Genomic DNA, 15085 nt, shown 5'->3' with positions numbered 1-15085 from the left:
TTAAAATACAACAACATAGTCGTTTTTAGTGTGACGGTTGAACGGACATTGGTAATTTCTAAACCATTTTATTACAAGATAAGCACACTTAAGTCGCCTGCTTCACACACGGTTTTATTAAGATAAAGATGTGAACACTAGATCAGATAAACACGAACCTTCCCGTCAGAAACCAAAGCGACGCTCGAGCCAAAACCAACGTCTGTCAAAGTTCAAAGCTAAGAGCAGCCATGATCTGAGTTTTGAACGTACTCAGATCGCGGAGCGATAAACCCCATCCATGCTCGGAGCATCGTAGTTTCTGACATCTCCTCACACTCCTGACTCACGGGTTTGACCGTTCAGTTAGCGTAAAGCAACGTTAGTGTTAAAGAAGACCCGTCCGTCACATACCGGTACACATCACAGAAAGGCTCACGCCAGATACACTCAAGAGTACGCTGGGTCTCGGTCCGTTAACTACTGGAGGATGCTCTTAATCAAAGAAGCGACACGTGCCCGCTCAGGTGCCACAGCTTAACGACAAAAAATAAACCCTTAAAATTAAAAGCTGTCCTTTGCTAATGAACGGCAGCGGTTTATTCACACATACTCCAACCGTTTTCTCGCCTCACAGCAGCGTCAGATGACTGCAAGTAGCTGCCGCGGGGAGTCACTGTGAGCGGCGATTTTTGAGTGGAAGCCCCGCCCCGCCCCTTATTCACCGCCAGCCAATAAGAGCCCAGCAAATTCAAAAACCTCACACGCTCGAATTAGAACGTTAACGTCTGATTGGTGTAAAACAAACTACACACTGTTTTGTTTTTTATTTTCTTTCAGCGGCCCTGCGTCCTGCGACAGCCCAAAGTCACATTTACTTTCTCGTCTCATTTAATTTCCTCCACGCCCTGTCTGCTGACTAACCGACTTGTGTAAGATCTGAGGGGTCTGCGGTATAGAGAGAGGGTAACTATATTTACAACTAGCAAACCAAACAGTAATAAAACTTCATCAAAATGCATATTAAGTAGAATATGCAAAAGCAAACATATCAGTAGATGATTTAAGTACAGGTTTTTCAAATTGTCATCATAGGCAATATCACCATGACATTAGTTTACTTTCTTGCACCTTTTTTTTTTTTTTTTTTTTTTTTTTTTTTAGGCAAAACATACAGAATTAAAGCATTTAAGTCTCTCTGCAGTGGTATATTTTTTACTTTAGGGATAAAAGAGTTAATTGAATATCAAAATCAAAATTCTTCAGTTCTTATGTCAGAAAACGAGAACCTGAATGTGTATGGCCACCCCAAATCTTCTATATGATCGATGCACATTCCAGTCTTCAAAATTACCTAAAATGGACAAAGGTTATTTTTAACAACATCCACACTGTTTTCATTCTGATCCTGAACAGCACATCTGTATCTTTTGAGCATCACAGATTATTTTTTATGAAATCTGTCGCATGCTTTGCAAAGAGTCTGTTGTTATATATTGTGAATGAAAGTATCGGTAAAATAGCAGCATAGGAACCATAACTGGGTGTGAAGCGCTGACAGGCATCTCACATGCAGGAGAGAACAGAGAGCTGTGACCAATGTCAGGGAAAAACTCAACTATGACGCATAATTACATTGCTACATTGTAAGTGGAAGAAAATAAACCCAAAAATGACAATTTGCTGGAAAATGTACCCTCCAAAGATGCAGTTGAGTTTGTTTCTTCATCAGAACAGATTTGGAGAAATAGCCATTACATCCACTGTTCCCATAAGAGTGAAGGGGTGCCCTCGAATGAGAGTCCAAAGGTGGGGAAAGCAAATTATGGATGAGTGAATGGGTATTTTAGCGAGAAGCAATGTTTGAAGAAGTTTAAAAACCAATCTTGATGGATTGGTCTCTTTTACACAACATTTAGATGGTTACTCTCCCAGACATTAACTGATGGACTGGAGTGCTGTGGATTATTGTGATGTTTGTTATCAGGCATATTTGACTCTCATTCTTACGGCACCATTCAACTTGCAGCCAGAGAATCCGATCGGAATTTCTCTAACATTGTTCCCATGAAGAAAAATAACTTTTTTTTTCCTATAAAAAATGTATGATATTATCCTTTGTAATAATAAACCTGGTGGAATTTCATTTAAAAATTCTAATGTATCTCTTGATCAGTTCAATCCCCATAATCATACAAAATAAAAAAAAGATGATGTTGCTGCATACAACCATTACAGCTATCATTTAAAATAAAACCTTACTTCTTGCATAAATAATTTTTTTGGGGCATAACACTTGAATTTGCCTGGCAGTCAGAGTGGTTTAGGTGGGTTATAAATCACAAGCCTTTAATTCAGCATTTTGATGTTGTATGGCTAGATAAGAGCATCAGAAAAAAAGTGTAAGAGAAAATCTGCAAAACAAATCAGTTACTTTGCATTTTTTTTTTTTTATCAGCAGGGGAAGTACTGCTAAGTAATAATTTTCAATGTGCTCATTTTGTGGAATGAACTAATCTAAGGGTTTATAGTGATATGAAGTCCTGGACCTGCATCTTGATTATGAGAGGAAACAAACAATTCATCAGATCTTCACGTGCACCGCTGAAACAAAAGCTGAGCTTCACATGTTGGATACTCCTGAATACACAACTCGTCTCCAGTGTCTTTGAGTTGGAGCAGGACGCTCGCTGGTCCTCTGGGCTGCACTGAATTGCGTCTTCAGCAGATCTTTGGCCAGTTTCCAAAGCACACAGCACAATCACAGACGGCATCATATTTACTTGTTAAAATGTGCAGTCAGCCAAACCCAGTTCACACACTCTGCACTCCAACCATTGGCCCACTCCTTCTCGGGCCCTTTCATGCATTTCTGTCCTTGTTGTGGTGACCAGCTCTATCCACGGCTCCATCAGCGTCTGATGCCCAGTAGTGCAAGTGAAGTAGTCCAGAGAGAAAGCATGGGTAGGTGCAAGCCAGTCTGAAACGGAAGTCTGAGAAGGATCAGGCATTTGAGATTGACACAGCTGCTCTCCCTGGAAAAAAAGACATTGCAGCAAAAGTGAACAGATGTTGAGTGGTTGTGCAGCACACTTCAACCTGAAAAACACAAAAAACCACCAACTCACTCAGATTTACACCTTGGTCTGTTTTTGTAATCAATAGTCCATTGAAAAGTGTTGTTTTATTAGCCCTAGTGAAAAAAGTAGCACATTAAAAGAACACACTTGAGTGTGATGTTTTCAGGCCACTAATTAAATAGTTACGATTTTAATCTAAAAATGTATCCAGTCTAAGTTCATATTAGATTTGCAATTTTAGGACGTTTAAGGATTAAGGTAGGACGTAAAGTGATATTACTTCTGTCACTTTTGAATTCATTAAAGTGTACTGTTAAAATGTACATTTGTGGTTAAACTAAAATACACTTTAATGTCATTGCTATTTGAAACGTGCATGGTCAGCTAGTCAGATATATTTTCAATTATATTTCAGTTTGTAATGAAGTCTTGCATTTAGTACATTTAAAATATATGGACTTTATTAATATCAAACACACTACCCGTTAAAATTATAATAAGGTGATTACTATGTGCTTTAATAAAGTATACGTGCTAAACAAACACATCGAGATAAGAAGTCGTAGCTTGAATCTCTAAAACACCAACAAAAAGATCTTATAAAAAACATAATGGATTAAAAATATACTTCTAAGTGAAAACTTTTAATGTGCACTATTACAGTGTTATATGAACAAGCCGTGAAAGTGGATTTTTATTTCACTAGTGTTATATTACACGTTTAAGTACAGTACCTTTTAGGTTTGAAGTTACTACAAGTGCAACATTCAATACAAGTAAGTGCACCCTTTTTCACAAAGATATAGAGAAATGTAGCCAGGTCGTAAAAATTGTTAACTGATATGATGTGAGAATGAGGAGCGTGCTCTGCGTGACCTGTTTTGGTGGCGGATCAGCAGAGACTCGGAAGCGTCTGCACCGCAGTACTGAGGTCAGGATAAAAGGAAAACAGGCCATGATCCTAACAGCCAAACAGCACGCCCCCTCCTTTTGAACGAGAGTTTGAGCAGTCTGTGTACAGCTATGAGCCAAGGCTGACCGTTTTGCTGCGAGCCTAATCTACAGCAGGATAATTAAAAGATCACGTCGGCGGAAATTAACTAGGAAAGTAGCGCGTAAACATCATTGATAACAGTAAGAAAACAAATGAGAGAAACAAATGTGTTTGTTTGCTTGCAGCAGTGCACTGTACAAAAAAAAACAACAAACAAATGGAACCAATTTACTGGTAATTGCTCTGCCAGGGACATTATCCATGTATTGACACAAAAAAAAAATATAAAAAAAATTAGAATAATATAGGTATAAAACACCGTCAAAAATAAACGAAAATCCCCCCCAGCATAAAATTCCTTCAGCATAACTACTGTACATTTGTTTTGCCCTTTTTTAACAGGTGTGGGTTTTGTGTTGGTTTCAAAATGAGTTTTGTTCATTTCGATACTCCAAAACTGAAATTTCATTATAGATCAACATCTTCATATATAAAGAACATTTAACTTTCAATCATGTCTTTAAGACAATAAGGAATGTTCGATTATATGTTTTACTAAAACGGAATGTACGTTGTTTTTTAAGTTCAAATCAGTAATAGTGTGAAATAGTTCTTACGCAATTTCAAATAGGCAGTTTTTCTATGTGAATAGCCTGGTAAAACTGTACTGTAATTTCAGGCAAATTCATTCACCCGTCTTCAGTGTCAAATGATCTTCAGAAATCATCTAATATGCTGATTTGCTGCTCAAGAAGATCAACTTTCTGATTATTATCAGTGGTTGAATAAACATTTGTGGTGCCGAAGATTTTTTTTGTGGCGAAAGACATAGGGTACTGTCAATTTTGATTAAGTTAATAAAAAACCCCCCCGTCCTGCTAATAAAAGTATTATTTTGTTTCAATGATAAGAAATATACAGGACAGGATTTACATGCGGCTGTTCGCCCCGGCGAGGCCAAGGTGTAACGGCCAGGGAGTGTTGCTTGTTGTGTATATGGATGAAGAAAGCAGCTCTCGCCTCCTCCTCAATCACAACCCTTTGCAGCTCCAGAGCCCGAAGCATGGAGGTTCATCCTCAAAGCCCGAGTAACTGATCTGGCGCTCATCGCGACCACTAGCAGCGTCTCTACCGCCGACAAAATACGGATCATGCACTGCTGCACGTGCAGTGTGGGCAGGTGGATGGTGAACCTCGGTGCTTGTAACCGGGGTCTTCGCGGCGGGTTTTAGTGCGCACCTTAGCGGCGCTATAGAGCCCGAGTACCCGGCGGTGACAATGGACACCAGTTCACGAGGGCTGCCAGGTGCCACAGAGAAACTACTGGACGCGGCGCGACACACCTTAGGCGTAGCCTATTTTAAATATTATATATTATATAGATATATATTAGTACTTTTTATCGTGTATATAGAGACTTCTCTAGTATATAATATAATATATCAATTTCTACTGTATTTTGCGTCTTATTCACAATAACACATTGTTTTAAAGTCCGCTTTACAGAAAACGCATGTCTATCATTCCAGTTTAGAGTTCGATCTTCCCTCCGAATCTATTGAAATGTGTCCAAGTAATTGTTCATTTCACACACGATGAACCAAATCAAAGCTGCTTCTCGAGTATTAATATATAATATATATTATAAGTTCTGATAATAGATACATATTAAATAATTTTGCAAAAAGAGTGTATATTGCAACAAAGCAGCAATTTTAGCGCGCTTTGGCAATATTAAAAGAGTAAAAGAATAAGCTATAAAAACACTCCATAAAAAACAGAAATGGTATTCACACAAAAAAATAGCATTTTAAGAAAGCTATGGTATTTCCACAAAGATAAAAATCTGTATTTGTGCTAATAAATAAATACGATATAATATAGTGTTGACTGGGATTGAAACGAAAAGCTTTATATATACTCAGAAACCGCTGCAGCTAAAGTGTACCAACTAAGTACCAATGATTTATCCTAGGCCCAAGGGCAAACACATCTAATTTAAATGTCGAAATTTTGAAGGATAGCTATAATTCAGTTATTTTCCTTTCTATTATACTAAAGATCCAAATTTAAGGTCCATCTCAACAAACTTGAGCATATTGTGAAAAGTTCCTTATTTTCCATAATGATAATTGATAAAAATTAAAACTTTCAATCTATTTAGATTCTTGCACACACCCACCCGTGAAAATATTTCAGGTTTCTTTTATTGTTTTAATACTATGATGATTTTGGCATACCGCTCATGATTAAACCCAAGAAATTCCTATCGTCAAACCAAAAATTTACCAATATTTCATACACGACCAATAAAAGAAAAGTGTTTTTAATACAAAAAAAAGTTCAACCTTCAAAATAATTATGTTCAGTTATGCACTCAAATACTTGGTCGGGAATCCTTTTGCAGAAATGACGTGCTTCAATGCGGCGTGGCATGGAGGCAAATAAGACTGTGGCACTGCTGAGGGTGTTATGTGAGGCCCCAGGATTGCTTCGATAGCGGCCTCCTAAGCTGCATTCCAGAGTGTTGGGGTCTTGCGTGCTCTCAAACTTTCTCTTCACAATATCCCTACGAGATTATATATGGGGTTCAAGGTCAGGAGAGTTGGCGAGGCCAATTGATCCGCACAGGTAAGTACCAGGGTGCATGGCAGACCATTGTATCCAGTTGGTTTGGCAATTTGAGCATGGGCCAGGTCCGTGCTGAAAAAATCGAAATCTTCATGCTCCCATAAAGCTTTCACCCAGCAGAATGGACGATGACACAAAAGGTTGGCTCTCGCCAAATCTCCTGGATAGCTAGCTGCCATTGGACCATCTGTGCCCTTGAATTTAAAAACAACAGTGGACCAGCACCTAGCTAGCTGACATTGGCCACCCCAGACCATCACCAGACTGTGGGTGACTTGGCCATCTGGGAGCTTCAGGCATTTTCGGCAATTGCATTCTCCCAAGTCTTCCTCCAGACGTCTGGCACCTTGGATTTTCCGATCAACAATGACCATGCAAAATTTCGCTTCACTCCGTATAAAAAGGCTGTTCTTGGCCATCCTGAGCAAACAGCGGTCCAGTGCTGCTTCTGCTGTAGCCAAGGTAAGGAGTCTCGCTGCCCGCTCTGTTTACTGCTTCAAAAGCACACGCCTGATGCACGGTTTGGCTCTGAGATGTTATCTACGTCTAGAACTCAAGTCCACTGCTTCGCTTAGGCTCCCCCACAGGTTCTGGTATCGGTCCTTATCCACAATGTCTTTTCCTGCAGGGTCCGGTCACCTCTTTCTCGGTTTGGGCAGCGAGTTTTGTGCCCCCACACCTTTTCCTTCCTCACTAGGACCTTCCCACATGAGGTGTCCGTTATACAGCACTCTGGGAACAGCCATATCGTTCAGAAATTTCTTTCTGGGTCTGTACACCGTAGAGCGCTTGTGGGTCGTCAATGATGGCCTTATGGACCTAGCAGTCAGGTGCAGGCAGTTCTTACCACATGATTGCGGTTTTTTGAGTAATGTAATCCAGGTCTCGGGGAGTTTTTAAGAACCCTCAGGAATCATTTGCGGTGTTTAGGAGTTTAATTCAGTTGCTTCAGATGACTTAGGTTAATAGCCGTCGTTAGAGAGATAGCCGCTGTCATGATATGCTAATTTTTCTGAGATAGGAATTTTGGTTTTCAATGAGCTGTATGCCTAAAATCATCACGTATTAAACAATCAATTAAGCAAAGGACCCTGAAATATTTCAAGTTGGTTGTGGCAATGAATCACTTAATACACTATGATGAAAGTTTAAGCTTTTATCATTACATTATGGAAAATAATTAACTTTTTCACAATATTCATACGATTTTTGAGAAGGACCTGATAACTCTGTACGTACAACAAAAATACATATTTACAATAAGAACAACTAACAACATTGTTGGGTCACTTCATCTAATTCATGGTTGTTGTTATTGTCTCAGTCACAATTCCGCTACCAAGAGCATGGGTTTTAACTACAAGATTAAACCCACAATACCGTCATGGTTGTAGTTAAATCCTGTGGACCACACATTTACTGTGGTTTGGCTACTTACAACCACAGTTTACCCATGGTATGTGTAGACTTTTCCAACTGTGGTCACTTACCTCCGGGGCTAAAACAAGGTGGTTACCACACTTTTGCTATAATCAAAACGGTTATGTTTTTGTGTTTAATGGAGGGCCCAGTATCCCCATTGGGAACAGACTTTTGTTTGTCTGGTTGTTTCGAATTGACGTGGCTATTGTGATGGTTCCGACAGTTTGATACACGGTTTCACAAGGCCAGCTGGCGCAGGCACGCCTCCACAATCATGTTCACTTCTTCGCAAGGCACGAGTTACTTGACGGGGTGATATACAGCTGCCAGGTTGTTATCACAAGGAGGAAATGTGCACTTGAACGGTATGGGTAACATCCTTGATAATCATTTTAATGACCTAATTTCTTTTCTCGCGCTGGGCCTGTTAGACCACGGTTATTCCGATTCGCTGTGCCCAAATAAAAACAAATACCAACCACGACTTCTCTTCTCAAGACCCAAGCACACGCAAGCAAATGCAGAGATCCAGGCAGGTACGGATAAAACGACCTGAGTGATCACATGAAGACGCAGAAGAGATCAATAACGTACTGCAGCTGTGTGACGAAACCAGAGCTCCTCCTTCAGGTATTCAGACAGATAGTCCAGCAACCTAACCTAATATCTATCAGCTCGCTCAATATTAAATATAGCTGAGGGAGCAGCATAGCGGCCGGAGATTCTTGTGTGGCCGATGGCAGCCTTGGGCCGTTTCAGTTCTATCAACCTCTGCGGTTAAGTATAAAAGTAAACGAGCCTGCAGATGAATCCTATGAGCATTAGTAGAACAACACATACAGTAATGTGGTTTAAGACAGACACGGTTGTCTTAACCCCTACGACTGGGCTTCATTTATTATTATTTTTTTTTCTTCTGGTCTCACAACTAATTCATTTGTGCGGGCAATGATTTGGAAAATCAACAAGTACATTTGAATAGATGAGATTAGTTTCACTGATATAAAAAAAAGAATATTTGGAATGAAGGTTAAAATAGATTTTTTTTTTTTAAATAATAATATGATTACAGTCAATAAAATGGACTTGTAATGTTAAAGAAGCAATGGAGGTCTTTTACAGAAAAACAATTTTTTTTTTTTTCAGGACAATACAAGGCAATTAATTCAAGAGCAGGCATACTTGTAGATGGAGGTGTTTTGTGTTTGAAAAGAGCGAAGTCGGGAGGCGCTTTACGAGTTGTCTAGTACAACCTGCATTTCACAAACGTTGGCATCAGATTCCTGGTGCTGCGTCTTATTTCCACACATGAATTCAAATGACGAAGCGCAAGTGGCATGCGGAAAGTAGCAAAGGTAATAACCCAAATCACTTAACAATCAGGGAAATTCTTTTACTATTTAATGTAGGATGGCTTATAGATTTAGCACCAAATGGTGCACAAAATAGCCCCGAGAGGCAGACGAGGGCGACTGCAGGAATTACTGTGAGGAGGGAGGACGTTCGTTATGAAACATAGCACATGGCAAGGTTCGGTATCCATCGGATAATCACGCCATATTCACTGGGATATCAACATTATGAACACATATCAGAGCAAAACCCAAACTATTTATTACTCTCTAAGCAACTACACCTGGAGTTGTAACTTTTGCGTGGCATCACGCATTCAAGCGTGCTCAATAAGTGTTGTAAGGAAAACAAATGAAACGGTTAATTATCCCTCTAAACAGTGCTGTCTGTACGGCAGGGCCTTCTGGTCGGCAGCCAAGGAAAAACAGGCCACTAGAACATCCAGCTCTCTTCCCAACGGCCTGTACCACAACTCTTCAAGATGGGGATGTTTTGGATCTTTAGGATCTACTGGAGGTCCTGGAGCGGCTCGAGCTCTAGGTGAAGCCAAAGATGGTTCATATGTTGAAGCTCTCCCCGCAGCCGCACGTGGGAATTGCCTTTTGATCCCTTTGTTGGATTGTTGAACACGAACTCGCTGGACAAGTTTGGTTCGACGAAATCCATCTCGTTGTGCCGAGCAGCGTCAGCTGAGCCTTCTTCTCTATGAACACTCTCACGTCTGGAGGAACAGAACAGACATCTATTATCAATCACACGTCAACGAGGGATGCAATTAACACTGATCAACGCTGACAGTTCTCTCAAATGCACGTTTCTGTTCTGTTTCAGCATTCAGGAAATGTTTCTTGAGCAGCAAATCCGCAGCTATCTAGAATGATTTTCTGCGATCATGTGGCCCCTGAAGGACACTGGAGGAATGCGTCACAGAAATAAAAATGACATTTGAAACACACTTATAAAAGAAAAAAGAGTATTTTAAAACGGTTTAATACGATTTCATTCCGTATTGCTGTTTTTTCTGGATTTTTTAATCAAATACATGGCAGCGCTTGGTGAGCAGAAAGAGATGTTCACGAACATTGAAAATCTCCAAACTGCTTTTTTCTGAGCTGTAGTAGTGAGAATGAGATGTAATTGCGACTACTCACACATCTTGTAACACCTCCTCGTCTGATTTGTCTTTCTCTTAGTATAGTTAGTGTGTAAGTGAGGCCATTGCAACCTCTGGTTCGAAACTACAACCTTCAGGCCGATCTGTTTGAAGACGTGGAAAATATATCATTCAAAAAATCAGACGGGAAATAAAAAATATATATATATACACATCACCGAGGCTGCCTTGCAGAAGATAATGACTAACATACTACATAATCTGGTTTATTCTGTAAAAGTTGTTTGACTTTATTCACGGCCGACGGCGTTGAGACTGAAGGAAAATACCAACCCGGGAGTATTTATGACAAATGAATGGAAGCATGGCGATTATAATCACTTTGAAAAAAATCACGTTGAGTAAAACACTCTCAGAAAAGCGTCCACTAGATTCATTGTATCTTACAAAAAAGTACACTTTTTGTGTTTAGTACCGTAAAAAATGTGCATATTTAGTGAGTCTAAAAGGTACCTTTTTTTCTGAGAGTGAATTGTCCCTTGAGAAAGAACGTGGAGTTGCATATACAGCAAACGTAAACTAGAGCTTCTTTTGACAATAGCGGATAGTCAGTAAACGTCCATGGCAGATAACCCCAACGGGTTTAAGTCCTTTAAGCACCGGTCGATTGTGAGATTTTGGGCTATTTTACTTCCATAACATGTCTTCTTTTAGACTAATGGGGAAAAAACATCCAAAATACACATTTAAATGTGTTTATTCCATCAATGTATTTTGTGTACGTACCACACATATAATTCACTAGTTCAGCAGCCCTGAACCTTGTAACACACACCCAGACTCTTCTAAATTCACAGAGGGGTTTGGTTCAGAAATCATTTGCACTGGTGTACCATGCTTAATACTAAACAAGTGGTTCTGTGTCTTGTCTGGGCCGAATTGGACGGAGCGATTTTTCTGATTTATGGAAAATCCAAAACCACCTCCGTGTGTTCAACAAGAACTTGGACCTGGCTTTTATCAGATTGATTCAGATTTTCTGCTCCGGAAATGATGTCCAATTAGTGCTGTTTAAACTTAATTAGATAAGGCATCATTTGCATATTTAAAACCAAACACGCAGAAAACTTTGTCATGCCAAAACAACCCTGTCAGGATGTACTGGATTGTTAATAAACAGTCACCAAACTACGGTTTTCATCTATTAGATATAACATTTTTCCCCAATCAACTGTGGTTTCTTGCTTCACGAGTGGATTCTTCACGTAAAATCCTAATGGAAGTCAGTTTTAGATAAGAGCAGTTGCTACATGACTGCTTAGTACATTAAAAAAACAACCTGTTTAGTATTACTTAATCAGTAATAATCATGGACAGGTACTATCCATAAACCACCTCGTTACTTAGTTATTTTTGATGCCTCGATCCGCTACTGATTTGAAATCTAAACAATCCAATAGATCTCTATGACTGTTATTTCATTATTTTTGAGGGACTCGGAACGCTTGGGACTTGAAAAAGTTACCATTCAGGGGATGGAAATATTGCCATTGCACTGATTTTGTCAACAGATGTGGAAGTTGTGGCATTACTTTACTATGGCATGCAGTGGCTTGCCCTCCCATTCCCTTGACACGAGCAGACCTGTATGTAATATACTATGTTACTTTTATATAAGAGATACTTACACTAATGTTTAGTTTGGTAAGAAGAGATAGCTCACAATCAGACTTCAAGCCACATGACAATTCAATAGACACACTTTTACGTAAAAAAGTCACATCAGGTCAACTGAGTGTTTGTTACAACATTCACATGCTTTACCGTTTGAAGAAGTGGGTTCACTCCGGTTTAACAAAGTGTAAACACAACTTCAGTACGTCACGTACTCACTAACCAGCCTTTAACAACAAACCTCACCCGAAACACCTGCTGCTGTTCGTCCCGGACAGTGCACACAAGCTGAGATTAAATATATAAACATGTCAAATATATATTTAACGTTATATAGCAGAGTATTGAAGTGGTTCATGGTTGTCGCTCCGAGCGTTCAGCTAAAGTGAATAACTGCAGTCCAAACCGTGATTTATGGTTGTATATATTTATGTGTATGTTTATCTTGGAGTGTCTGTTTATGTCTGAGCTTCAGATAAAGTGTTATCTGAAGGAACACTGACTGGACGAGACGTGTCTATTATTATGTGTTTATTGATCAGCTAAAAACCGAGCTCCGGCTAGCACAATAGGACGCATCTTGTCACGCATGCTAGAGCCGAGTAACGTCCGTTAGTGAGAACTCAATGCTTTGTACGGCTTCCTCGTCGTGTTTTTAAAGTGACTTAGCACTTCACCAGCATTAAAGCTGCTCTCGTTGGCAGTATTTTTCCGTCTGCTGACCGGCCCTCAACCGTCGCCCGTGCTATAGACGCGGACATGTTGGAGTTACTTAGCACTTCTGGTTCGGATGTAAACACCAGCGTAATGCGCGGAACAACCCCCCTCTACGACCGTACAGGATTGGCTGGTTTTTTGAGTGACAGCTCGTAAAGCCAATGAGTGATCGCTACTGTAGGCTTTAACACCATGTGGACAATATGAGCGTATTACGCAAATATATTATAATGTAAGAACGTCTCATTTTTAATTTCTTGCCGTCAAATGGGCATCTTGACAGTGGGCCTTTCTTTAGGACTATTAATTGATTAAACTTGGTGATATAATTTAATAGGGGACCAATTTCCCCCCAATACAAGAACTGGGCTTTTATGTTTATTTAAGCTGTCCAAAACAGTGGGATACATTCCCAAAGTGTCATATTCTGAAACTAGTAATACTATTATCTGAAAACAACTGTTCCAAATATGATATCTGTGTTGTTCTGAAAAAACACTTAATTTTTCCAAAAATGCAATGAAGAGAGTTTATTTTTATTTTATTTTTTTTATATCAAATGTCTTCTCTCACCATTAAAACGAACTGGAGAAATTGACACACAGGGATGTAAGAAAAATGATAAATTATAACACAAAAACGCAGAGACCTCACTTTGACAAAAATTCATTTATGGTCAAAAAAAAAAAAAAAAAAAAGGGTTAAAAGACCAGAGTTAAATTACTAACATGGAAGGAATTCGTTTTGTTATTGGCACTGAAGCAAATGCAATGTAGGGCAATGGAGCCTTTTTCTCAAACATACAACCATTCATTCAGCAAAAATGGAAGTACTAATATAAACTATAAAATAAAGCAACTAAAACCAAGCCTAGACAAACGGGAAAAAAGCACAAGAAACAGGCAGTAATATCAGCAGAACTGTGAATACAACAGACCGCAACCAGATTTTCTTTATGTAACAATTTATACAAAATAAAATGCTTCACACGCACAAAGACGCACGACTGTGTGCAAATGTCTCACTAAAACTATTCAAGCAAATTTAAAGCACACAAATTGAGCCTACTATCTAAAATTACGAAGGTATCAAATGGACTTTTAATTTTAAAAAATAAAAATAAAAAACGGATTCAAATGAGGAACATCACGTTCATTCCACAATTAGAAAAAAGTAAAACTAAAAAAATTAGACACCGATACAAGGCACATTAATCAAGGCTGTTCTAACTGGGGTTTATGATAATACTGAGCTCGGGATGTGTGTTAGATCCAGAAACACGGCCCACTTCAAGGCCTGGAGCGCCTCTCTTTAGATCAGTTATTGGTAAGGGCTCCACTTCTCCATAGACGCATTTAATGACGCATGTCTGCTGGCAAGAGTATACCTACAACACATGATAGAGAAACATGACAACAGGACATTATCAGTTACACACTGAGCAAAGAGCAGCTGCTCCTGTTTCTGATGTTTGGAGGGTTGCTCCGCAGAGTGTGCTCCTGAAGGGTTGCCATGTCCACTTATTATAAGCAATGCTTATTAAAGGGGACATCGGATGTTTGTATGAATGTTTAAGGTGTTCATGAAACGTCTTTAACTAATAGTTATCACCTTACTTACCAAGTTTAATGATTACATTGATAATTGCAAACTTTATTTGTATTACAAGTTTTCTAAAATGTTATGTTTAAATATGCAAATGAGGCATTATTTAATAGATATGCGCTAATTTGCATATATTTCTAGTACAAAAATCTGAACACTGGATGAAGTCAGTTTCAAAATTCTTGTTTAATTTTTTTGACATATTAGAGTCAGTATAGAGAGGGAATTCTGGGTCTCTCTTTTTGTCACAGAAAATACTTTGAACAGCTAGAAAACAATATATTTTCACAATTTTGGGGGGAATACAATGTTGTGTATAATCAAGAAAATTATATATGAACAAATCCCTCGGTAAAAACCTTCAGAATATAGACGGGAATAAATATGGTAAACTTCAGAATATTAACCGGTGTGTGTAAGTGCCACTGAAGTGGAGATTTATGGCTCAGAGTTGGAGAAAAAAAAACTTTAAAAAATATGCATTGTAATTGAAATCTATTGACACAAATAGATAAA

General features: G+C 39.0%; 1 pseudogene; it reads right to left on the bottom strand.

The window, feature by feature from the left end:
* Positions 1-10016: 10016 nt before the first annotated feature.
* Positions 10017-13008, bottom strand: LOC122143953 (annotated as a pseudogene).
* Between the last annotated feature and the right edge of the window lie 2077 nt (positions 13009-15085).

Source organism: Cyprinus carpio, unplaced genomic scaffold (genome assembly GCF_018340385.1).
Source record: "Cyprinus carpio isolate SPL01 unplaced genomic scaffold, ASM1834038v1 S000006541, whole genome shotgun sequence".
NCBI lineage: Eukaryota > Metazoa > Chordata > Actinopteri > Cypriniformes > Cyprinidae > Cyprinus > Cyprinus carpio.
This window is presented reverse-complemented; position numbering and strand designations above follow the sequence as displayed.